Below are 27,362 nucleotides of genomic sequence, written 5' to 3'. Positions count from 1 at the left end.
GGCTATCTAAACGCAATTATCATATCACTGCGAAAACGTGAAACCAGCCTGAGCTTAAGCAAACATCACACGCCCCTCGGCTGAAGGGTGGTAAATACTTTGCTGGGAGGCGTGGGGTTGAACACCACGGAAGAGGCTATCCTGCTATCTCACATTTTGCCCGGCAAAGTGGCGAATGTCTCCATGCCTCTTGCTCGCTATGGCTGGGGATGTAACTTGGCGATGTGTTTTCCTTAGTGGTTTTATTTAAATTCACCTTATTTCAGCGTGGTGGTTTGCAAGCAATTGCTCTGTTACGGCTACGGGGCACTGCACTGCGGAGCAGGAATAGCAGTGAGAGACTGTATTAGCAGGCAGCGCTTCCCGAGTAAGGCCCTGTGTGCGCTATTAATCTGGCTGTGGCCACAGTTTGCCCCTAGCCCTGCTCATAATGTCATCAAGATCTTAACTGTCCAAAGCTAAGTTAGAACAGCAAGGGATAATACCGCAGCTAGATAGCATCTGTACTGCCTCCTGCACTAATGGACAGTTGTTCTGTAACCGAGTCTCCCAGCTCAGTTAGCCCTGCAGCATGGAGACCTCGCTTTAATAGTTGCTCCGTGCAGACCTTAAAATCAAGTTAAGTTACAGTGCTGTCAAGCCTCTGACCGCGGGTTCTTGTGCCAATGGTCCTTTTGTCACCAGCTGAGATTGAAGCTGTTGCCCAAGCAGCTGGGAGCTGCAGTGTGTCCTGTAAAGTCATTTTAGCACCACATCCCAAATAAGTTTACTTTCCGTGGCTTAAAGCGTCCATGCAGGCAGCACCCACAGACTTTTGCCACCTTGGAATGGGTTAGCAAACTACATCTCACGTTGTACAGAAAATCAAGTGAGCCGTGGCTGGCAAAAGCTAAGGCTGGATTTCTGCCCTGCAGAGGGGAGTTTTGTATCGGGTCAGTCTGTCCATGTGTGGCTCCAGCAAGGAAAAGACGCTGCTGTTTTCACCTGGCTGACGCTAGTGGAGGTCAATGGCGATCGAGGAGGACTTGCTGCTCTGTGAAGGTAGCAGGTATGATGATGCCTCCTCTCTCTCAAGGTTGTGCACTGAGACAGGCATGGCAAGATCGTGATTGCAATGTAAAAAGGCACATGTTTGGAAGGAAGACGGAGTCCTGCCCTACCAGGGTGGCTGTTAAATTGTAGCTGAAGCCAGCAGAGATGGGCCCTTAGAAACAGGCAAACCTCAGAAGTCCTCCATTGCCCATGGATATTTCTTGATCTGAGGGGCTGGAAGCTGTAGTTTCTAATGGTCAAGGCATCTAATTAGAATTGAAGGTGGATGGAATTAGCTCAGTAAAGTGAGTCTTAATAGTTGGCAGCAAGACTCCTAGTTTAGTAAAGCTCCTACCATAATTTGGCAACATGTAACTGGCTTTGAGGTGCTGGGGGAAGAAGCCCATCAAAGTGTTCCCCCTTCCTTGCCAGGTCAGACCCTGCTCTCCCAGAGCCATGTGAAAGGGGCAAACTTTCTGCCCAAACCTCCACCATCTGGGGCAGCTCACCCGAAACACCAAGCTCTGAACGCCACCGGCACAGAGAGGCTCCCGGGTACGACTGGGGCGCACGTTTCACCTGCAGTACTGCAACTGCAGCCAAGGAAAGTCCTTTTCTAAAGGTGACACGGAGCCAACAGGCCTGGGGTGAGGTTTGGGGTCCACATGATGCACCCAGGCATGGCTGGGTCCTCCTTTGGGGGACAGGCTGGGCGCTGGGAGCATGGCCCCACCAAAGCAGAGCTGGACACTGGAGTCTGCAAAACTGAAGGTGGGAAGCATTTTTGGTAGTAGTCTTCAGCATCTGCATCTCTCTTCTGACTTAACTGTACATTTTTCCTCGGTTGTTCTGATGTTTCTGTCCAGCTTGCTTAGGATTGAAGACATTTTATTTCTGCTAATGAGGTTCTGGTCAGATGTGGGCTGTTACTGGAGTTCAGCAGTGGATCCCTGCTGTACAGCTGTAAGAGAGGACAGTGCACAACCCGAAGCGTTTAAGTGTCAGGCCCAGCCCTGGCAGACACTGGTCCACATAAGTATGTTTAGACACATGATCCTTCCCCTTTAGCTCAGAGTGCCTAGGATTCTTGCATATGTAAATGTTTGCAGAGTCAGGGCTCTGTTTGTATTGCCTGTTTACTAATTTAAGTTTATATTTAAGCTTCTGATGTTCAGTTCATTTTTTTTAATCCATCCATAATTTTAAGGAAAGGTTTTTTTTGTTTTGCTTTTTAAGCAGATGTCTGAAATGTTCCTTGTGAGTTCAGCATGTTGCTGCAGTAGATACAAAGTCTGGGTCCAGTGGTTTGAGTTGGGGGTCTCTAGTTTTTGGGCAATGATGAAGGAGCATGAAAACTGTACTGTACAAAGCCTTATCGACCCATTGCCGTTCCTGACATTCCGTTGTCCCAGTTCCTGCTAGGACATGCTTTCTTTATTTCAGCATCCCTCATGTCAAACAATTACATAGGTCTGTGCTTGATGCTGAGTCAGAAAGCTGAGCATCTGTCCTGCCTTTGAGCAAGACAAGCACAACAGGGCATGCCTGCATATGCCAGCTGCTCTTACAAGCCCAAAGCCTTTCTGGGGGCTTGGACAAAGCCAAAGCATCACCTTGGCATAGGGAGCAGATGTCCATGTCATGGAAGCCCTTTCACAGCACCACCTTGGTCAGATCTGGAGAAAAAATGCCTTGCTCGTAGGGGGCGGCGGCATGGGAGTTTTCTTCTGCCGTGCTCTGATTGCAGTGCGTGGAGCAGCAGAGGGTACTGGTCTTCAGGGCTGTCAGTCCAGCACTAGAAAATTCCCCTTTCAACAATTCTCTTTTTTATTAAAACAAAAAAGCCTGAACGGTCAGGCAGGAAGAAGTCATTTTTCCAAAATACTCAGTGATGAATTTGGGAAAACTGGAGGGAGGCCAAGGAGCTACAGCAGAGAGTGAAAGTTGGGTGACTTTCCTGGGCGTGACCAGGGAAGCTTTCAAAGCCATCCCCCCCTTCCACACCACTGCCGCAGGAGAGCGAAAAGCTTGACGGGCAGAGGAGCTGCTGCCACCGCCGCTGCCTCCTTTTCTTGCTGCCAGATAAAGAGGACAGACTCTCCTTTTTCAGCCCTTTCTGCTCACACAATGGGAGAGGGGGATCAGCGCCAAAATTACAAGTGTGAGCCCTTAATGCATCAGGTTGAACAATGGGCTTCGGAGGCGTCTGCCTTGTCGCGAGGAGCAGTACAGCTAGTTCTGACTACCCAGTGCCATGGAAAAAAACCTCATTGTCCTGGTGAAATGCTCCCCAGAATGAAAACACCCTCCTCCTCCTTTCTTCAGCTTCCTAATGGAAAGCAAAATAACAAACCAGGCCCACAATTAAACAAACATGCCACTAACCGAGCAGAGCTCAAGTGTAACAGATTTTGTTGCAGTTGGACCAGGCTGGGGGCCGGGAGTGAGCCGCGCTGGCTGGCTGCAGCTCCTGGGACGCTGTCACTGCAAGGGTTTCTTTGCCACACCACGGCCTTCTCCCTCCACCGATCTTTCTTCCTTTTTGTCCAATATGCCTTTTCCTTGCTCTTGTCCTCCTCTCGGTGCATCCCTTCCACTTGTTCCACCTGGCAGCCCCACTTCAACCCAACGTCTCATTCATTGCAGATGGTGATTTTCAGTTTTTAACACTCAAAACCACAGATTTTATTTCAGAAAAGCTCAAGAGAAAGGACAAAGCCACTTCAATGTACTTTTAAAACCATTTTAGTATAGGAGAATATAACAATTATTTTTCTCCGTTTATTTTTTCTTGCTTGGATCCAGTGCAGGGACCAGCTCCGTCCCCTCACTGGTGCGCAGTCTCCACGAGGGTGCTCAATGCCACTTCCCAGTTCCTGCAGCACCCCTGAGTTTGATGGTTGCGATGCAGGTGGCTGTGGGGCAGGAGCTGGACACATGTGAGAAGCCCACCCCAAAAGTGCTGCCCCTCCTCTTGCTGCTCCCAAAAATCACTGGCATCTCTGCAACACAAGAAATTTGGTGTTGGAGAGGTGACAGAGATGGCTAAAGAAGGGCAAGCAAAAGGGAAGCTGTGTCCTTTCCATATTCGGCTGAATCCATCTTCTCTGAGGCTTCACAACTCTGGTGCAGTCCATGATGGGGGTCTTATTAACTCTGAGGCTTAAAGTCCCTAAGTCCCCATCTGGCACCGACTGATGCTTCTGACAGCCCGTGCATCCCTTAGCTTTTCTGGGATCTGTTCCTTCCAACTCCATGTCAAAGGGACCAAAATAGTTTGGCACATCCCAGAGCTGGAGGCTGATTGGCCTTGCTCACTCCGCTGCAAAGCTGTGCCAGGGTCGTATGCTGCTGGAGGAACCAGAGGAACTCAGGGGTTCAGTGAGAGCCCAGCAGCCCTCTGGGGTTGGGCACAGTCTTCTCAGGTCTTTGGGTCACTCCCTAGAGCAAAACCTCCCTCTCTCATCTGGGAGCCACGGCCACCAACACCTTGCTGAGGTGTTTTGAAGAGGAATACAGGGCTGTAACGTGGGGCATCTGTGCCCACACACATTTTTGGCTTGTCTTTTGTTCTACTTGCTTTTGCAAGTACAAGGTCCTGTGCAGTAGGGTTTTGCCTTGCCCCAGGCTGCCGTAGCACAGTGACTTCTGCAACTATTAATAGAAGCTTGAAGATGTAAGAAATGTTACTTCTCTTTCTCCTTCAAGCAGGAGAGCTGGAAGAAGTGGGAAGATCCCTGAAATCTTCCCTGAGCTGTCTCCGAACAGGGACTGGACCAGCCTGTAGGCCCCCAGAGCCATGGCTCACCAGCACAGTTTGGGACTGGAGCATCACCTGCCTGCCACGCCCAGCCATGCTGTGGGGTGGAGCAGGTAAGCAGCTCAGAGTGAAGCCTTGCTTCGTTTACCCTGTTTGTTAGGTGAGACAGGACTGGATACCCTGGGGCACTGGCAATATCAAGCCAACACCACCTCTCAGTGCTCTGCTTTGGCAAGGAGCCAGCCAAATGCACAGCCACTATGGACCAGGACTGCTAGTTCACCATTCCAGTGGTCAGAGCAGCACAGCCACAGCTAGCTCTAGCCAGAACTGGCTCTCATGTGCTCCCAGATCACTCGCACAGCGCTGAGTGATATTTCCACTCATATGACAAACTTGTGAACAAACAGCAGGGAGCCCTTAGCAAAAAGCACCCCTGCTGTCAGAACCCTCCTCCAGTTCAAAATGAAAACCAAGTCCAGGTAAACGTCCAGGTATTCCAGACCAGGGTGGTGCTGAAGGTAAATCATAGCAAGCCAACCAACCATACATCAGTTTACTTATCACCTAAGATTTGGGGTTTTATACTTTTGAACGAGTTACACTGAGGCAAAGCACCGCAGGTGGAAAATTTGATCAGGGTATTGGGTTTTACTTCCTTTTTCACAGTTGATACACACAATGTATGCACATATATGACTGCACGTTTGATAAATACAGCAGCAGTTTTACAAGGTTGGCTCCATTAGAACAGTTGGTGACATGACCTAAAATGACTAGGAATTACCATCCAGAAGTGGATGTAAAACTATCAGACTTCAAGAAACTCAGGAGAAATCCTGTCCTATAAAACACTGGTGCTTTGTTCAAAAAATGCATCTCTCTTCTCACTGCCCTTTGTTCTTCACCCCACCTCCTTCTTTCTCTCATTTGAAACTCAAATTTACCCCTGTTCAATTCCTGCTCTGTTGCTCACAGCATCTTTTATTTTCACAGCAGCTTGGCAATGCAGATTTTGAGACTAAGACCTAGAGAGACACACCTTGTTATAGTAATGTATCTTGGCTGTGGCTGCACAGCAGTCTCCACCCTCATGCTGGCTCTGGGGCTCACTGGATCCTGCTCTGAGCCTGCTCAGGATGCTAAGCAGCAAAAAGTAAGTCATTTTTGGTTGGGTTAATTTTATGCCAGTTCAACATGTTGAGGCAATTCTTTACACGGTCAAGTGAGAAAGGGAGTGGAAAAGAGGGAGACCATGTAGGACAGCAGTGCTCAGCAGAGAGGTTGGCTAGGGATGCTGCAGAGCTGCTGCCTCCAGCCCCATTTTTTTAATGCTGGTACATATGTATCTTGTATGGATGTTTGTACTGGGTCTTGCTCAAGACATTGACCTGAACATACTGTTTAACAGCAGTCCTCCACTTAGTCCCATCCCAGTGAAGACCTATGTGGCTTCTGTATTTTAAAGCCCATTTAATGTAGGTCTTCTGTAAGCAGGACTATTTTGATAGAGCTGGGGAAGTGATGACACAAATAGTTGACAACACAAATAGTTATGCTGGCAGATCAGAAGAGGTGGCAGCCTCTGGATGGGAGCCATGAAAAGCAGCTGTGGACAGACACCTCTGCACAGAGCTCAGCTGCAGCTGAAACAGGATGCAAAACCTAGAGCTTCAGTCACTGTTTCATCAGGTCAAAGGAAAGGGCAGGGTGAATCAGTCCAGAGCAAATGAAAACTATTCTGAACGTCTGCTCATAAAACCAAAGGGAACTTTTTTTGCTGAGATTTGAAAAGATTTGGCTAATCCTCCGCCATTCTGTTATTTCTATTGTTGATCTAGTGCCTGGTTTAATTCCCATCCCAGACAAAAGCAGAAATGCCGGGACACCACAAGTAGTTGTTGGTCTCTGTGGCTCTTCAGGCCAGGTAGAAGCAGAAGTAGCGGGGATTTCTCATGAATTATCCACCCAGTTTCTAAAAGTGTGTCTGTACAGTCACTTGAGTGTCTCAGCCTCCTCTACAGCAGATACTGTAAGGCAGCAGCAATAGCAGCCTTTCTGACTGTGATTTGGCTGCAACATCTCAGATGCCTCAGATCCCATGAGCTCTTGAGAGGTATAACCTCCATGCATTGCTTCAGGTCCAGCTGAGCATTTACTGGAAAAAGGAGGTAAAGCGAAGGAGAAACACCCTATGTGACACAGAGCAAGGAATGAAGGCAGGACTGAGTGAGGCTAAAAGATGCTGCGTGATGGCAATTCCCAACCATTGTAACAGCCCTCAGGAGAGCTACTACAAACTGGAATAGTTTGTAACAGCCCTGAGGGACCAGGGCCAGAGCAAGGGAGATATCAGCCAGCTTTGTCCCTCTCACAGGACTGAAGCTCAGCATGACTTGGAAAGCAAAGGATCTGTTTTTTCTCTCTGGGAAATGGGGATCTAAGGATACCAGCTGATTAGGGCTCTTCTGATGGAAAGTGCAAAATCGGAGCATTGCATAACCTTGTGATCTGCTCACCCTTAATCCAGTGATCACTTTCTCTTTTAGATCCTTCTTCTGTCCTTCCTGGACAGAGCCCTCACTTTTGCAGAGCGCTGGCGATGTGATACCATGCTCATGCAGGCCTGGAGGAGCCTTGCTCATTCCAGTGCCACCATCAGGAGGAAAACGTGCCCTTTCTCTGCAGCCAGACCAGCCCTGGAGAAGCCCTTAACCCTCAGGCCACTGGTGACAGGATGCCTGCCATCCACCTATGCCTACAAGCATGCAGCAAGATGCAAAGCCCCTTTGGCTGTGTGCTACTATGTGGGGCATCCTCCATGCTCTTTGCATTTCAATCGCACGCATCTACATCCAATCATCTGGGAATCTTATCGTAAGTCACATAAAGTCCCCTCTGCTCCATAATTACAGGGGCCAAACTAAGAGGGTCCTTAAACTGTTTGTGAGTCAGGTGATCAGGATGTGGCCTAAGGTATCAAAACTTCCAGCAATAAAAAGGACATCATCATTAGGTAACCCCCTTGAGGGGCTGGTATGTGGCAAGCACTGGAATGCACCACTTTTCTTCATCGTGCTTGATATAATTACTTTCAGTGTTATTTAAAGCTCTGACTAATCACATGGCAATAGCCAGGTTTATAATGCAACAGTGTGTAGCCTGGAGCAAATTCTGACATAATTACACTGTATAAATTCCCCCATTAGAAATGACACTGCATTGGCATTGTGTACAAAGCAGCCATGGTCCAGTCAACTGGCTCTGTGAAAATCTGTCTGACAATTGTTTACCCTGTTGGTATCTTATTGACACTTCCTACAATGATGAAACTGTTACATGACAGCAAATGGGAGCCAAAGGCCTCTCGTTTCCTCTCGCTTGCTTCAAGTGCGGTCGTTTTCTTGCCTGGTTTTCTCCGGATGAGGGCTTGCTCAGTTCTGATCACTCTGAAATAGAAAGAGAATCATATGGTTATGGTACAAATCACAAAAGCCCATAGAAATCCTGGTTGGGGTTGCATCATTTGCCACAAGGAGCGATTACTCCCCTAGGCCCTGTCCCTTCACTGCAGTGTGATTATGGGCCATTTTAGGATTCATTCTGAGCTGGCATTGCCTTGCGCCATGGCAGGGTAGCAGGAGCCAAGCTGCTCTCCTGCTGCTTTGTGGCACATGCCAACAGAGCGGCAGGGCATCATGATGGGCTAATTTGTCAGACCCTGGCATGTTGCGCTGCAAAATGATTGCATGACATATTTGTTTCCCACCGCAGTGGCAGGGCTGTGGCACGTTTGAATGGCCTGACGAGAGGGAGGCTGCCCTCTTGGTTGGGAGGAGGATGAAGCTCTCAGGGCTGTGGCCAACACTATTTGGGCAAAGGAAGCCAAACTCATTTCCAGTTTCGGAGCACTGATTCAGTGTAGGACAAGGAAGGATTTTGTCCTTTTTGGTCATTATCTTGTATAAGGATAGGAAAAAAAAATTGGGAAACATTCAGCAATCTGGAGAATTCAATGAATGCAATGAATATTGGTTATGAAAACAAAAACTTGTAGAGTGCTTCAAAGGCAGTTTTATCACTTCCCTGAGGAAGGTTCAGGAGGAACCCACTGAAAACGTATCTTAAACAACAGGCTTGCTAGCAACAGAATAGCGACAAACGGTGATACAGTTCAGAGGACAGGGTGCAGAGGAGTATGACTCCAGCCTCCCTCTAACGTGGGGGACTTGAGATAATTTGAAGTATGGGGAATGGGATCTGGAGCCTTTCTACATCTTTAATTTCAAGATGGCTCAGGAGACCAGGAGGCCTCCAACACAGGCAAACTTAAGAGAGAAACAGAGGGGTTTTTGAGTTACAGCTGAAAAAGAGGGAGAAGTTGAATACCTGCGTCCCTACCTGTGGAGGATTGTTCCTTGCAGTATGTTGTCTATACCAGCTAATTTACAAAATCCCAAAAGACTGTGTTTCTTCATTTCCCCATGGAATAGACTGTTCTTTAAAGAACGTATTGTCATGTCTGTTTGGAAATCTTTGGGGCTTTGTGCATTACAAGTAACATTGGTAGCATTGTCCTTTTTTACCAGGTAAGAGCTGAACCCATTAACCCTACCTAAACCTGGAGCAGTAACCCATGTCTTTTTCTGTTTGTTTGTTTTCAGTGTCATCAGGAAAGCTGCGACCTGGATGTGCCACACAGTCTCCTACTTAAGCAGTAAGTAATGCCCCTAAGACAGAGGTTTTTCCTGATGGTATTCAGAGGCTGGAGCAAAGTACTGAGATGCTGTTGCAGGTATGGGAACAGTGGCGTGGTCCCCTGCTTATGTTCCCAAATCCCAGTGTCCCCACACTGAGCTGGGTCCCTATGCGAATACAGCGTTTTTCCGCAGTCCCCCTAGCAGTATTGTGGGACCTGAGCAGTCCCCCCCTCTCTGGGGTGCATGTCCTTGCCTCGGCAAGGAGCAGCACGGAAGAAGTTAGCACTGCTGTTCCCTATGGCAAACCAAGCTGTGGCTAAAGGAGTATTAAATACCCTGGGCTGCCAATTCAGAACTTTCCTAAAACCAGCAGTAAAATTTGCCTCCGATTCCTTTTTAGGAAAAGAAGGCTGTAGTATAAAGTCCCATTTTCTAGGCATTAAAAGTTTACAACCCGCACCATTAAAAGCAGCATTCTGTGTCAAACTTAATGTTTGGTCTTCAGGAACAGCTAGGAGGAAAAGAGGTTCACTGTTTGTTCTACAAAACAGGAAAGTGGTTGCTTTCTATACTGTAAATATGCATTAGAAAGCTCTTATAGGCTCGTGCTGGGGATTTGGTGTTTTTAACTGACTACATTCCTTACATTTTTGTATAACTGCCAAGAAAGCTAAATAAAATGGCTTTTTTAGTGTTTTCTCTAAGAATAGCCCTGCTTCTTTGTAAATATAGCAAAGGAATTGTTGATAATAATTCTTTGGGAGAATAACTGGTGTTATTGATGTTAAAAGTAGAAAGATTGCTGTTTCTCTGTCTCAGAAATACAGCTAACCAAGTGGGCTGGGACTTCAGAAAGCCTAAGCATTCCTTAGCCAGTTACTGAGATTAGACTGGTTTCATTCCTGTGCCAGAAGGTGTAGAATCAGAGAAGACTGGCACTAAAGCACAAGTAAAAAAAAAAAAAAAAGATTTGCATTTTCTTTCAGAATGCAAAACTGAACTTTTTCCCTCCTTGTTTGCATTTCTCAGTTTGCAGATGGTTCTGTCTTCTGCCAACTTACCCTGAAAAGCTGGGGGTTAATCTACTCAATCTGACTCAAATATGCACAATTAATATTTGGGCACCCCTAAACCTCTGCAGTGTTAGGTGAAGTCCCGTCCTCCTGAGATACCAGCAGGCAAAGGCTATCATTCTCATCTAGAAGCTGACCGGTTGAGCCGAATTTTAGACTGCAGGCCCCTGGCTGTTGCTGGTTTGATGCCCTTCATATGCCAAGACCTTAGATGTTTTTTGTAATGCCATATAATAAACTAGTGGTAAAACCAGGATTGCAGCATGAGAATTTGACACAGCCCATGCCATGCTCCGACTGCTAAATATTGCTGCCATCCAGGATTGGTGGAAGGCTCGTAACCCACTTGTATGTCACTTCCAGGAAACAGAAAGGCTAACATTATTTTCTTAGGGTTGACTGAAAGCATCTGCCTTCCCTACAGTTGAGGCAACCTCTCACAAATGTTCCCTGTCATTAACCAGACCTGCACTTCAGTTAAGCATGCAGAGATTCGGTGCTTGTTCAACCGGGCCTCATCAGGGATCGTAGCCCTCGTTAGGATTATTTTTCAAAACAAAGACTCGGTGGTGCCAGGCTGTAGCGTACGCTGCCCAGATGCTGCCTTCTGTTTGTTCTGACTGCCTCCTCCTAGTTTCCCTAGTTGCCCCCTACCTCTGCCAGAAAAAGTGGGAAATGGTTGTTCCTGATTCACCTTTGCCAGTGCCACTCAGCAATTTATAGACCTCTATTACATTCTCTCACTTGTTTACTTCCCAGACTGAAATGCCCAAGTCTCTTCAGTTATTCCTCATAGAGATATAGTAGGTAAAAATAGGGTAATTTGGGGAAAAGAGCTAACCAGTCAGTCCTGTCATGATTTTTTTTTCCTCTATTGTCAGTTTGGTTACATGGTCTCCTTGTCAGTGAGATTTACTCCGTGCCAGATGGCATTTGAGGCCAACCATCTTGGCTTTTGAGCCAAAGGAATCATTCTGTGTTTCACCTTCAAGCCTGTGCTTGTGCCACAGCTTTGATGATATTCTCTACCCAAAGCTACGATATCTAGAATGACACCAAAATTCATGGAGCCTGTAAGGGAAAGGCATCTCATCATCTCTACGAGTGACTTGTGAATGTGAGGTGAAGAAAGCTGGAAGGCAGAGTTCCCACCCTGTAAGGATTTTCAAGATTTAAAAAATTAAAACAGCCCCCAGTGGTCCCCTTAGCTATCAATTTAAAAAAAGAAAAGAAAAAAAACCACAACCAACAACACCCAAAACCAGTTTGTTTTTATCAAGATTGAAAGATGCCACACAGGCTGACTACAGCATTAATGAGCTTGTCTGTGGGTTAGGAAATTCAGGTTCAGATCCCTCACCTGTTATCTCCAGTATGTATCTGGGCTGTTGGCTGCTCTGAATGTATTCCTAGATATCATGTTGTCACTGCTAATTCCAAATTTGGGTTGAATCTCAAGCGGGTAGGACCTTGTTCAGATCCAAATAGCAACCAGCTTAACAGGCTCACAGAACTTCAATCCTGAATGAGGACAAAATTATGAAAATTGCTTGTCCTATGAGGTTTCTGTCATTCAAAGCCAAATCCACATGTTAAACTTGATTTGTCTATTCCTTTTACTGCTCTTTGGAAAAGCCTGAGCACCGTGATAAGGGCTGTGTGGAGTACGAGAGAAGACTAGGTTAAATGTTGCAGATGTGCTCAAATCAGGGTTAGGGAGAGAACCCAATGGGAGAAGTGGTCTGGGATCCAAACCACTTTGTGACTTCTGCATAACTGGAGAATTGAGCTGTAATGGGATGCAGAGCGTCTGCATGTTTGTCTGCCCATGAGAGGCACAGCTTCTTTTAAGTTGCCTGGACCACAGGCCTCAAAAGATCTTGTACTAACTATAGGATAAAATAACTGTTGCTTCCCTGAATCCCTCCATGAGCCTAAGTAAGAGGGATGTGAGTGAGTGCTGAGTTCCCAGAGTGTGTGCTGGGAGCACAGTGTGAGAGCGTGCGATGCTGTGCAGAAACACAGCTTAAGGTCAGACTCAGCTCTAAAGCTTCCCCAGAATCCCAAATCCTCTTTTTATATGAGTTTCACTCAAACACAAACAATTAAAGAATTTCATCTTCTCCTACTATGGTGGGAAAGCCTGGATGCTTCTCCGGTCTCTAAACTTTATTAAATAGCTCCAGAGTGTTCCCTAGATGAGGGTCCTGCTTGGCTTCAGACAACCCATATCTTTGTGTTTGGTGCGAATAAATTGGTCACTGATGCCAGTTGGCAGTGGGGAAGAGAAATAACACAGCCTGGTGCAAAGAAGGGAAAAAAAGGGCAGCTATGTGCCTCACGTCTGCTCGTGTGACTGGAGCCATTTGACAAGGACTCCCATCAACAGCAGCTTTTCAGAGGCCTCAGCGTGGGCTATTGCACATCTCTGCTATCTGCTCCGTTTTATGTTTCCCCTCCTAAGGACAACACCTATGCCAGCTTTTGAGCTTAAGCACCGTATGTTCTGACGCCTGCCTGGAGCACAGGGAGATGCTTTTTGTAGTTTTAATTTTGGAATTTGCCCCATTAATAGCAACAGTCTGGTGGAACGCGGAGAAACTTTCCCCCTGGGCTGGATTGCTCTGGACGCCAGCAGCTCTCTCATCACCGGGGGTTTGTCAAAGCGTGCAGTATGCTAACATCCTGCCAGCTCACCTTTCGCAAGCTGAGTCAAAAGCATTAGTCCCACCAGTGCAAATAAGGTGTCTGCCACATGTCTGCTGGTTTTTCCCTGGTGCACTGAGGCAAAGCAGCCCTTCCTTGTCAGTCATTGACCAAAACTGTTGATTCTGGAACAACTGACTGTGCTGGTTGTAAAGGATGCCAAAACCTCTTGAAAGCTGGGAGGCAAAGGTGTTTTCTTTTTAAATGAATTAAGCTGTAGAAGGAATTTCCCTGAGAGCTTGTTTGATATCTGGAGTAGAAATGGCTTTCCTTCTCCATCTCCACCTACTCAACACTCAGAGTCACATCCAGAGAGCCTTTAGACACATTTCTCCTCTCCTCTCCAGACTCCCTGCATTGGAGTTCCTCTGCATTTATTTCTAGACAACTGATGAATGTTCCAGATGAGTCCAACTTGAATTTGCTTGCTGGGTTAGTGCAATGGACTTAATTCAGCCTAGGGAGAATATAGCAATTGTAGAGCACATTTTCTGTTGTATCACACATTTCTGGCAGGACTGAGCTGGAAGAAGTTTGGTCCAGTTTGGTTAAACTGTCTGTTAAAATCACAGCCAGTTCCTGAACTGCTTGTTAAAGCTCAGGTCTGGTACATCCCACTTGATGTACGTGCTGTTTTCCTGGGAGCCACCCCTGCTCAGTTTAGCCGGCAGTTCCCTCCCTTCCCCTCTGCAACAGCAGGCTGAGAGGGGCTTTATGGCCAGCTCCAGGCCCCAGGGTCACCCAGACACTGCCTGACCCCCCTGCCTCCCTTGAGAAACATAGCTGCGTAAAAGGAAAGCACATCCCAAGATCTGCGTATGCCCAAAGCAGCACAGACCTGTCATATTGCTAAATGCTTTCATGTGTTGTGTGACTGAGGCAGGACCTTGCAACGCGGAAGGCATTTTGCAGACACATAGGAGAGCAACCCCACGATAAGAGTGGCTTTTAAAAAACAAGTCTTATTGAGAGGAGTGGTAAACCCAGCTCTACCTGTACCTAAAGACACAGATAACACCTGGTGGCACTGAGAAAGTGCTGGAGCTGTGAGCCTAATGCCCCTTGGCTCCTATAGGAAATAGGACCTCTACCAGCATCCGTAAATAAATATCCCCCTGTGTCTTTACACACTTAAATACCTTTGCAAACCTGGCTCCTTGCCTGTTTCCCAGTACTCGGCTGCTGCTTCTTTACTTTCGCACAGCAGCAGAAGCAAGGAGCTTAGCTGTAATTTCGGGTTGTGTTGTGCTAAGTGCTGTACAGGCACAGAACAAAAGACCTCTGACCGCTTCCCAGCATCTTGCTCTTGTTGTTTTAAAAACAGCCCTCCCTGATTCTCTTTTTTTTGTCTTTTATTCATTGTTTTCTTGCTTCCTTTATATTCCTGGTGCCTCCAAGCTAGAATACCTTTGCTGAGCTCCTGAGTGAGCCAGGCGAAGCCGGCCACATGGAAAGCACTTTTTACCTGTGTCCTGCTTATCTGCAAGTGGTAAGCGTGGCTGGAGTGAAGCTGCAAGGGTTGAAATGAAGGGTGTTAGGGGTAATGCTGCACAACAAACTTAGTGCTTCAAGATTCCCACTGGGATTAAGGAACATAAGCACTGCTGGAAAAAAAGGCAAAAGTTTAGACCACGGAGAACTGAGCAGATGCAAACATGTGATACAAAACTGAAAAGCTGTGCTCTAAGAGAGGCAAATGTACCCCAGCTGCGCCTGGAGTGGGTGGGTCGTGCTTTTCCTGCGCCCAGGCTGTTTATTCGACAGCAACTACCAAGATGGGATTTCCTCCAGGTTTGCGTCAAGGAGCTTCATTTCTTGCGTCTTGACCCTTAACTAGGTAAAAGTTATTGCATTAACAATCAACCAACCTTGGGTTCGAGCTCCGAGTGACGATTTGCATCCATTCCTGAGTTACATAAATCTAAGCCACCATATTTTAAAGAAAAAGTTCTTGAGCTGGTGTTTCTTGTGAAATTCCAATGGGAGAAGTGTGTTTTCTGGGTGCTTTGATTCATTTCAGGTTCATTTTGGGGCTCTGCAATTCATGGCAGCTGGTTCTCTGATTATTTTATATTAAGGACCAACTTCCAGTAACACCAGTGGGAGCAGGATTTTAGCTCTAAAGCTATTATTAACTAATGCAGCACAACAATGCCTGGCTTTCGTTCTGTTTTGTTTTCTCCCAGGGTCGGAACGTGTGTGTATCCCATTAACTCTGTCCTCGCTGCTCTCAAGATGTTCCGCACAAATGATTTTATTTTTTTTGTAAGAAAATATATTTTACTAGGCAGTTTTATGAGAGCTGACAAAATGCCTCATAAATAACCCAGCAGGAAATATGAGGTAAATAAAATTTTTACAACTTTATCATAAACCTGAGAAGTCTTTGGTTTCTTTTCGAATGGAATGAGCAAGGTATTTCATTAAAGGAAAAGACATGCTCTCTAAAGCCCAACAATTATAGACACAATACCTTTTTAACCTGCAATTCAGTCAAACAGGTTTGGCGGCAGTGGAAAATGTTAAAGGCCCTGTTTTGACACTTTGGGTCATGCTCCCCACAGATCAATTTGTGCTGTAGGTTCCTTACACAGGAGAGCTGGAGAACTGGTGTGTGCCTGACCTGCCCCCAAAGTATCCAGCACCTCTAAGGAAACACATATCTGGGGGAACATGCTTAGGACAGGCTGAGGTTTTATGTTGCCTTTGTACATCTCCTAGTACAGGGGGCTGTGGCTGGGCCCCTGAGTGCAAAAGGAGTACAAACAAATATGGTCCTCAGGTCTTCAGCACAAGCCTGAAATGCGATGATTTGGTCAAAGACCAAGAGTCTGAAATAGAAACGCTTGGAACAAGCCTCAGTCCTTGAACTTTGCGTGAAGGGGGAATTCAGCTCTCAGCAGGAGGATCTTTGACGTGTGATATTTTGGTACTGTGGGAAGACGGGAGGGGGTGTCACTTTTAAGTCCTTTGCACTTGTAAAAATTCATATTGACATCCATGACTATTTTCTACTTACAGTGAAACAGAAATTTAGCAAAATACAACCTGTTCCTGGGTGCGTAAGAGGTATGGAAACTACCTCCCAAAGGAAGTGGTAAAGTGCCATTGTATGCCTACTTGGTCTGATGAAATACCAGAGGAAATGATCTGGAGTGAAGGTCTTTGCCATTTCTCACACCTCTGGTTCTCTGATCCACCCTATTTGTGTCTCTGGGTTGGCTAAAAACTGAGAGAGAACAGTCCTGGAAAGGCTGAGCTTCACAGAAGAATTGGAGATGTTCAGATATGCATGTTATCTTCCCTGCGTTGAGACCAGGGCTCTCAGACTCATCAGAGGAGGACCAGAGTGGACTCCGCCACCCAGGCCTCACCTTGCTGGCACTGCAGGTTGTACTGCACAGCAATGGCCCCCACCCGTCCTTCAGGGCGTTATTGCATAAAGCCCACCACCCAGGGTGGTATGGGCCTCACCTTCCCTTAGAGGCACTGTTGCATTCCCCTGCCTTCCCTCCCAGTCCCTCCCTGCTAGATAGCCCTTCCCCACCCACCCACCAGATCACCTAGGTCCTCAGGACATCTACAGGAACTTCCTACAGGAATGTCATGTCAGGAAAGCATTTAAAGCCTTTGTAGCTCTAATGCCATGTAAACAAGGAGGTAAGCCCACCCCACACCACCACTCCAAAGCCCTTTTGATGCTGATTTCTTTTATGGCCACCAGCCACACTTTGGGAATGGGTCACCTACAGGAGAGCTGGTCCCTGCACCAACAGGTTTGCAGTCCTGCAGCCTGATCCTACACCATGCTGAGTACTCAGAGCCTTAGCTGACTTTCAAGCCAAGGCAGGGTGTCCCTGGGAGCTTTGCCTGTATAAGGGCTCCAGCCTCTGGCACGTTGTCTGGAAAGCGCTGTGTAAATAGGAGAGACAATTATTGCAGCCCTTTCCCGAAAGGAAATTCCATATTGGCACTGAACAGCACATTCATATGGCAGAGCACAGCCCTGATGGAGCAGGCTGGGCTGCGTGCAGGGCTCTGCCCTCCCCCGGCAGCGACTGACAGCACGCCGAGGGAAGTTAGCTTTTCGGTGGGACATGCTGCTTTAGAGAAAGCCCATATGTTACTGAGTTATCTGTTCTGAATCCCCGGTATTATCCCCACGCCTCTGTCACCGCCACCCTGCCTCTACCCTCCCCTCAGGCCCCCACCCCGATGCAGAGGTTGAATAAAATATCATTTCCTTCTGATTTAGCCTTTGTCTTTGGCAATCAAAATGCCCTTCAGGCCCCTGTGGATTCAACCTTCCAGGTCAGGGTAGGACATGGGAAACCCCTTCCCAGGCATTTCACGGTAGATAATGTCGTGGATGATTCATGAGATCATTCAAAGTGCTGCCTTCCGCCAGGCTGCTGCTTTTGGTGCTGATGCTTCTTGGCTTGGGCTCTACCTCCTTTTCCCTCCCTGCAACACCACCTCTCCTTCTGGCTGGATTTTACAAACCATCTCCTGGGCAGCTGAGAGACACAGGAGGGGTGCTCAGAAGAAGAAAAATAAAGGGCAGGTTAGGTCTACTGCAGCGAGCCTCTGTGGAGAGGAACAGGCTGGGTGAGTTGGGAGAGCCAGTGAAGCCTGTCCAGTCTGTCCAGGAGGGGCTGACCCAGGGAAGCAGCACTGCTCTCGCAATCCTGCCGCTCTTGTTTGAGCCCCTGAGTGCCAGAGTGGACAGAGGAAGCATGAGGGCTCCTGTTGTAATATTGCTGGGCAGATATAGCAAAAGATGGGAGAACATATGTATACCTGCCTATAGAAAGCAACACTCAGCATCACCTGTGTGTCATTCCTCAGCTTGAGGGTGCAATACAAAACAATAGCATATATTTTTATTTATTATATAATTATTTTATATAAAATATATATTAAAATATATAAATATTATATATTTAGATGTAAAATAGATTTATAAATATATACAAATGTATAAATATTATATCTTTATTATAGCTCCTCTAATCTCCTGCTCAGCATCTTCCTGGAGAGTCCCTCTAACATAACACCCAACAGAGATCATGTTGGTAAAAGAACCAGTCGTGTAAGGGGAAGACCTATAAAGGACAGTATATTACCTGTCTTTTATTATGGAGTGCTGTTATTTTAACCTCTCCTTCCTTGAGCAGTTTTACATACTTGGGTTGAAAGTGCAAAGAGGCAGTAGGGAAACAGAGCACACTGACTTCACCCTGTAATGTGCAACGTAGGTAAAAGGGGAGGGAGGTCAACAGTGTTTTTTGTCATTTGTGTGGTCTCCAAGGTAAGCAGGATGAGCATGGAAGGAAAGTCTCCAGTGTTGGTGTCCCATGCATTTTGCTGGCTGGGTTTGTCCATTTCTGACGCGGTTAAGTGCAAATGTGTAGTTGGGGGGGAGCATGCTGCTGCCAGGGATGCACTTTAGGTGAAAGCCTCAGTGAGCACAGGGCTTTCATCCACCTCCCTGTCTGATCAAAACTATTCTGGATCAACCCCATGTGGGGATACATCTCAGTAGAAAAATCATGCTGGTGAAAACTGTCAGTGAGTTGTCAGCACTCATGCCCAAACCAGTGTCTATTGACGTGGCTGTTACTGATATAACTGCCAGGTCTGTCCTAGCCCCAAGCATCTCCTCGCCGTCTGCTCTCTTACAGAGACCGGGTAGGGATGCAGGAAAAGGCAAGCACAGAGTAAAGGACAAGGTATGGGTTGTGTGTGTGCATCCACCTTACCATGGGGTTATCCGTGGGTCAAAGCACCCTGTATCTTTGGTGGACGGAGCTGTAGGGAATTAGCTTACAGGAGTTTGGTCTATGAGGCTGTTCCCTGGTTTTGCTTGCAGAAATAGAGCCTATTTATCTTTTTATTTATTTATTTTTACTCAGCAGCCTCCTAAATAACTTATCTAAAGCATTTCAAAAAGCCGGCCTGGCAAGACATGAAAATCGGAGCGAGACAGCAGGGAGGTGAAAGCGCCTGAGAGCCGGGAATAGAGGACAAATGGCCCCCGCCCCAGCAATGGTCCCAACCCCCCATTCTCACCCTGCTAACATCCCTCCCTTTGGTAAACAGAGACAGGCAGGTTGGCACCTTGTATCCTCGGACAAAGGAGCTGGCCCTTTGTTTCACTGTGTGACTCCCTGGCAGATGGGGGCTGGAGGGTGCCTGAGGGGTCTTGTTCAAGGAAAGCCTCCAGTATGCAAAATGCGCCCACAGGCAGACAGGAGAGCGATGGGTTTCCTCCTGTGAAAGAGCTGGGTGAAACAGTTTCTATCTCCTGACAGTTCTTTTTTGACTTTGAGAAAACATAAATAGTCTGTAATTTTTCCTGACTGAGCCTCTTGTTTTTATAGGAACTGAGAGGGAAACCTGGGATTTGGAGCCAAACTTTATTTCTGGAGAGGGAGAAGGCCAAAATCCTGATGGTAGGAATGTGTGCATATCTTAAATATTTAAAATTCTTGCACAAAATTTCTTAGGAGGTGAGAATTTGGATCACAGATCAGTGAGATGCAAGTTTTACAAAGTCCTAATACTTGCCAATCCCTGCTTCCAGCCCCAAGGGATTTACTGGGTTTTATTCTTGTTGCTTTCAGGGGGGTGAGCTAGGCAAACAGAGAGGAAATAGCCAAGCCAAGGCGCAAGAGTTGATGAGAAGCTAGTTGGTCAGTTAGTCTATCACCCACTGGTGTGTTTTAATCAGGTCTTCTTCCAAGGCCATTGCATCACATATGTGGCCTAGCCTTGGTGTATGTGCTTTCTCCAGCCTCCTACACCACAAAAAGCTGTGCTGAGGCAATTAAATCACTGGAAATATATTGATTTCTTCAGGGAAGGTGTCAGGCACTGCATGGGGAGACTCGTGGCACATTTCCATACCCAGCTCTACTGTGATAGCAGCTCAGATCTGTCCTTGCGGATGGGGAGTCTCTGGGTTGAAACCAGTCTCAGTCAATGGACCTGTCGTGCTGGCTTGGAGGTCTCGGACCGGCTGGTAACAGGAAGATGCCCACACTGCTGTTGGCATGATTTGTCCCCTTGTTTCATTATTTTCCTTCCCTACTCTGACCTATTATTAACAGACCCACCTTCTACCTAGTGCTTCTGTTTCCCCTGATATATTTGTAAAAGGCCTCTTATTCTCCTTAATCCCTTTGGCTATAATTAACTCATTCTGCATTTTTGCTGCCCTTATCTTTTCCCTGCAAGCCTTAACTGACTGAATATTCTTGTTTGGTTGCCTCCCTGTTTTCCATTTCTACTAAAGGTTTTCTTTTTAATCCTTAGATCTCTGAGCAGGCTTTGCACACTCATTTCTTGCATTCTTCTTCTTTATTTACTCTTCTTTTTCTCTCCCACCTTACTTGTTGTGCGTGTAAGTACCCCTATCTGCCTTACACACAGGTAGATTTCGGGACCAACTCACATGGCACCTTACTTGCTCAATTTCTTAATTCCCTTCAATGCATTCGCCTTTTTCCTTTGTCACTATGCAATTTTTTTGGCTATGTTGAATTTGTTCTTCCCACTTGGGAGATTCCTACCTTCTCAGGCAGTTCCTTTCTTTCACCCAATACCTTTTGTTCTACAGAAAATATGCGAAGTAAAAATTATGTCTTTTTTTTTAAATTATTTGTGCAGGATTTATTTTTGACCCAGAAAACTAGAAGGGCTGAACGTGGGCTCAGTGCTACTCAGGAAAGTGGATCTTGGCTGTCGGTGCCAAAACTGTCTTTAAGAGTTTGGGTCTTTATAAAATCCTGGCATCTCTTCCCAATGGGACTCTCCAGACAGCCCTTTCCTTTACTCCTCTCAGTCCCCAGCTTTTCCACCCTTACTCTCAGCTGGGTTTGCCTTTACTATGATGGCTTTGAGCAGGTTTTATTTTCTTCTGATGCATTTTACCTCTTGTGCCTACAGCGATATCTCCAAGGGGGCTGCGCCCTGCTGCTGGGGCTCAGCTGGGAAATGGGGTGTTCCCCCACTCTCAGAGGAGGAAATTTGTGACACATGATGGGGATCCAGTGTGTTTATCTGAGGGGAAGGTGCCAGGGGCTGGGATGACGCTGTGTGGTTGTGGTCTGGGGCTGTGAGAGCCCATGGGGGACAGTGGAGACTCGTCCACCACTGTGGGGTTGAGGCAGCCTGTCCTGACTGCCATTTTAGGTGTCAGAAGGAGGGGGCCTGGGCCACCCCCTTGCTCCTTGACCCACTGCTAACACCCGCCTCAGGAGCAAGCATGGCAAGAGGAAACTCTTGCTGCTAACAAAGAGGTGTAAACAGAAGCGGGATCTCCAGCTATGCTTTTCCTCTCCCTCCCACAAACCTTGCCTGAGCACCCCAAGGAGCAGCCACTGGGCTGTGCAGCTACGCCGCGTAATTCGGTGGGTGGGGATGGTGATAAGCAGCCCATTCTTTTGTCTCTGTTATTGTGGAAACAGAGGCTAAAAGAGACCCCCTTGGAGGAGAGTCACAGGTGAACTTGTCCTGTGTGGTGTCAGCACCCAGGAGGCTGCCCAGGTGGTCGGTGAGGGCCTGGCCTGGCCGCCATCTTCCCTGTGAGAGGACAGGGCCACCTGAGCCCAGCAGCCCATGCCGCTTGCCCTGACAAAGGGCAACTGGCTCACTGTGGTTTGAGGAGGGGAAAAAGACAACTAAATTGACCATTTTTACCCCACTGCCAGCTCCCTTTCTCCTTCCCACCATGTTCCCCCAGGCCTGGGCCTCCATGAAGGCGAGGGCTGTGCTGCTTGGACAGCGGGGTGGCGGTAGGGAGAAGGGAGGTTTATGAGGGGTGGCATGCGGCTGCCTTCCCTCCACAGGTTCTCCCTCACCGGCATCAGGCAGGTCCTACCAGAGCTGGCAGTCAGCTGCCCACTCTGGTCTGTGCTCAGGCCTGAGTGAGGGCAGCAGCGGCTGCAGATGGCTGTGCCCACAGCCAGTTTTGCTGGCCTTGGACCCCCGGCATCGCTGTTAGCAGCGGCCACAGACATTTTTTTGCACCTTTTGCTATCCTCCAGTTTCAGGCTCTGCCGCTCCGGTGCTGCGGTTCAGTGCGGCAGAGCGGGGAGGAAAGGAGGAAGAAGTGGGAGGGCTGCTTTACAGAAAAAAGAAAGTGACAAGGCACTTGTCATTTGGGGCCTGGGCATGCTGGTGGTTTCGCTACTTCTGTTGCCTGATCCACCTTTTCAGACACGCATGAGGAGACTTCTGAGAAACGGCCCTGGGCCGGCCCCGAGTGCTTCAGCGTATCTGTGCACACACGTGTGTGCAAACACACAGCCCTGCACACAGGCTTGCACACCAGGAAGGAGCCCGCGAGGCTGGGCTGCTCCCCAGCACACACTCACGCATGCACACCTACCATCCTCCTTCCACAAAAGAGGTTTCTTTCATTTCCTGCGAGAGGAGGAGGTGGGAGAGAGGGAACTTGAAGACTGCGAATTCCTCAGCCACGTATCTCGCCTCCCTCTCCTTTCCTATGCTGCCTGCCAGCTCCACATCCAGGAGCCGCGGCTCCTGCTTCCCATACAAATAGGCAAGGCTGAACAACTGTGCTTTTAAACCTTGTGAGACATTTCTGTTGCTTTGTGGGTTGGTTTTTTTTTTTCATAGCATTTGTGTGCTTTGCCTGTCAGAGCCACCTCAAGGCTGCTCTAACTCTATAGGGCCAAGTTGCTGTTCAGCTGGTTAGGAGCACAGGCATGCCTTGTGCTGTGATTGAAGAATTCTTTCCACCCGAGCTGTGTCCCCTTCTTGCCCCCAGCCAACCCCAGGAAGTTTGTCTTCATGCATATTGACAATTACCCTGTGCTGGAGCAAGGCTTTTCCAAACCCTGAGCAGTATACATGGCATTTCAAAGGGATATTGCTGTCAAGCACCCAGCTTGTCACAAAACTGTGAGCTGGAGCCACTAAAGCAGCAGGTGGTACCCAGGTGTGTTAGGCTAATCCTCAGCTCTCCTAAACCAGAGTTACTTTCCCTCATGAGTAACTAGGACAAGCACAGGAGAGGCAGAGAGTGTTTCTGTTCCACAGTTAGTCGGCACTTGCAGGCTCTCCCTTATTTTCTGCAAGGTAGGTAGTATTGCTTCTCCTGCGTCATGGACAGAGACGTTAAGGATAGTGGGTAAGATCTTATTCTCTCCAGAGCTGTGGCAAAGCAGCTTACACCAGCCACCCCAGGGCTGCCGTGGCTGTGAGGTAGTGTTTCTTAGCCCGTTCGGAGCATCCTGATGCAGTGTTGTGGCTCAGAGCTGCTACTGACATAGGAAGGAGTCCAGCTGGCTCTCCTGTTTCTTTGCCTGACACTGCAGGCATAAACGAGTATTATCAATCAGAAACTATGCCTGAAAGGCAAGTAGATTTTTCTTTCATCTAAATAGGGGAAATCCTGTGCACGGAGATTTCAGGACCTGGTGGCTGGAGTGCAGAATGCATGGAGAGAAAGTCCGCTTTTGCAGAATGTTTCCCAAGGCATCCAAGGACTCTCTCAAACCCACAAAGCCTGCCCTAAAACCACAGCTGCAACAAAAGAGGAAGAGTCCACAGCAGAACTCGGAGCATATTAAACCTTGCAAAATAGGTCTCTTTCTGTGGTGGGGGGCATGTGTATAAATACATACATACGTGTACATGAAGAGAGAGCTGGGTTTGTTCAGCATCGGGGCTAAAAGTGAAAGCAGCCTGCAGGAATGCTGAGCAGGGGCGGTGATTTCAGGCAGGGCTAGCAGTGACAGGGCTGGATCGCGTGGAGGAGCGGCCCGCAGTGGTGGCTTTGCAAGGAGAATGACCAGTCTTCCCAGGCCCTAGTGCAGCAGAAGTAAAGGACTCTGGCTGGTTTGTGAGCCACAGAGGTAAATGCAGCAAGGATGTAAACGGGAGAGTGAAACATTGGAAAGAGAGCACCAAGAAAGAGGATGCAGATTAAAAGATGTCCAACTGGTGTAGGGTGCGTAGGCCAAAAGAAGCGTAATTTCCATGTAGCACTAAGGAATAATGTAGGAAAATAAAGTAAAAAGAGCGTGTTAAAATATAGCCAGCTGTCTAGCATGCTGGTACCATCTCTGTTCTCGTCAATCCTGACACAACAGAGTGCAGCCATTGTTGAGTTTGGAGTTGTGCAGACTCCCATGAAGGCGGTGTTCAAGGCTGGCCCCAGTGGGACTCTACCTGAGGTGGCTACATTCCTGTGCATTGAGTCAGGAGCCCAGGGTTAACTCTTTCAAGGATGCAGGGCCTTTGCTGAGCAGGTGTGGGTCCCTCATGGACAGCTTTGCTGGAGCTGGAATGACGCTGGCCAAAGGGATCTCACCAAAGAAAGGAAATTCAAGGAGCCTGTGCTTGGACACAGTGTCTGTGAGAGGTGTTGCTTCGTTTGGCCAAGCCTCTGGCCCACAGTCCTGGTGCATACTTTGTGAACGTGCCTATGGTATGGTTTGCAGTCAGAGCTGCATATTTTGACTGCTGCATGTATCCAGCTTCAAGTTTCCATTCTTGGGACGTGACTATGTCCAAGGCCTGCACTAACACAGACTAATGGATTGCCACAACCCTATGCGAGGTAGATAAATCCTGCCTTAACTGAGCAGGCAGAGACACTAAGCCTCTGAGTTAAGCAGGTGTAGAGCCCATTCTAGATCTCAGGAGTCTGTAGCTCCTGGGCACAGCGGACTCGCCTCCTGGATCACTTTAGAAAGCACAGAAGAAGGAAATGCACTGGAGATCCCTGCTACTATCTCAGTTCTTGTGAGCACAAGGTCAGCAGAAGAAAAGCTACTCCATGCCATGTCTGGACTGCAGGCAGACAGGCTCCACTGAGCAAGCCACAACCCTTATTCCCTGGTCATCTCATCTAGGCCAGGGATGTGGCTGGAGCTCCCTGACCTCCTTTAGCCCACACACCCAATCTTTCTTCCAGCGAGTCAAAACAGAGCTGCTGTAACCCTCAAGATGGAAGGACCAAGGGGTGGCTGAGACTAGAGGTTACAATAGTGTTTCCATCTCTGGGATTACCTGTGTCTCGCCTTCCACTGGAGCAAAATTCAGTTCTACATCCCTCAAAGTCAGCCTGCTGTGGAAGTGATGGAGAAAGAGAGTAAAGCAAGCAGATAATGCAGCGGGGGAGCATTTCTTTGCATCTTTCCTGGATAGAAGTGTCGTCTCCGTTCCCATCACTTGCAGGACCAGCTGTGGTTTCTGGCAATGCCAGACACAGCCATCACCTTCTGGGTTACTTTCCTATTCATTGTTCCTCTGGAGAACAGGACTACTGTTAAAAACCGTGCAAGTATCGCTGAGAGCCAGCTCTATTATTCACCAGCCAGTGAAGCAAGACAGGCATACTCTCCCACAACCTAGGGATGCCCCTCTGATCTATTACCAATGGGGCTATCTCTAATGGGATCAGAACTTGCCCTTTTCCACATCCCAGTGGGACAACACCTGCCCACCAGAGAACAAAGAGGAAACCTGTTGTGATGGGAAAAAAGACAGAGTTCTCCCCAGAGAGGCAGCAAGGCCGTTTGATTAAGAGCATCTTTCTCCCAGCCAGCTGGTTTGCTAGCAAAACAACCAACTAAAATTCATCTTTATGCAAGAGAGAAAATCTCTGTGAAGCAAATGCCACAAGTCCAGTTTTACTCACCTATATAAACCATGAGAAATCTGGGGAAATCATTGCAGAAAAAGACTGTAGAAGCAAGAGGGAAAATATTTGTCTAAAAACAGTATTTAAAATATATTTTTAAAAGGTAAATTCAGAGCAATATTTTAAATGCTGCAGCAAAGAGATCTAACTAGAATATTAATCTCTAACTTGTCCTCCTCAAAAGACCCACCAATTACCCATGGGTGTACATTTCTCTCAAGCCCCAGTCTTTGCAGAAGGTGCAGCATCCCAGTCAGGCAGGTCTAATTTCGGTTGTGCCTTCCGAATGAACGTCCTCTGGAGACTGACTGTCCCCCGTGTGCACATCTGCCCCAGGAGTGCCCTTCATCTGTAGCACTCCCAACCCAGGGGCAAGGAGCTGGGACAGGACCAGCCAACCCATACCTCCTCGACAGCGGTGCCAAACTCCAAATCAGACTGTGCCTTCTTTTTCTCTGTCCATTTCTCAAATCAGAGGCCATAGGCTTAGTTGGTGGTGCTTATCCCATGAGCTGCCCAGAGCAAAACTGGCATTTGAGCATAGGTGCAGGCTCCAAGGGGGTCAGAAGAAAGTTATCTATGAGCCAGGGGCCACTTTGTGGTACATGGTTCATTAGTCCTGTCCAGAGTTGGAGTGGAAGGACTCAGGCATGCTTGGATGTGTTTGTGCATCCTAGTTTCTTTGGGAGTTTTTTGATTCTGGCAGAAGTGTAATTGTGAGCAAAGCTTTATTCCAGTGGATGCGGCACGTAACAAGAAGTTCACCTTCAGTTACAGAGGATCTTAATATGACCTTCCATAAAAAAGGGGCATTGTTTTGAGTTGTTAAACAGCTGCTGTGTTCCACCCCAGTAATGGTTGCAATTCAGTAGTGAATAATATAAGCCTTAGATAAACAGCCGGTAAAATAATTTGGGATCTTTCCTGGCGGGGGGAAGCAGGCAAGTTACTCTACAAAAATAAATTATTATTCTCTCTGCCTAGGAAATGAAGTGTTCTCCTTTTCATCACCAAGTGGGCTGTTGCACAAAATCTCTTCCCGCCCTTGTGTGCTGGAAGCAGCCCAATGCCATTTGAATGCCGTTTGCAGTACTCTCTTGCCATCTTCACCTTCATAGGAAGCAAGAGGCGGTTTTAGTTTGGGTTCATGCATCTTCTCTATTTTCTCCTCTGACCCTTGTCTGCTTCTCCATCCCATCCCCAATCTTCTTAAAAATAACCCTCCCAAACTGCCCATCTATTGTTCTGCACAGGCACAAACACCATCTCCTTTCTTGAAGCAGCCGCAACGTGACTGCAAGAGAAGCAAAAGTTTCCCTAAACCACTCCCTCCTGCAAAACGCCGAGTGTCCGTTCGGTACACGCTGTGTCTGCCTGTGCTGGGGCAGGACTGAAAAGCGCCGGGCCTTGGG

The sequence above is a fragment of the Aptenodytes patagonicus genome, chromosome 8 (genome assembly GCF_965638725.1).
Source record: "Aptenodytes patagonicus chromosome 8, bAptPat1.pri.cur, whole genome shotgun sequence".
NCBI classification, from domain to species: domain Eukaryota; kingdom Metazoa; phylum Chordata; class Aves; order Sphenisciformes; family Spheniscidae; genus Aptenodytes; species Aptenodytes patagonicus.
The sequence above is the reverse complement of the archived record's forward strand: the minus strand, read 5'-3'. Positions refer to the sequence as shown.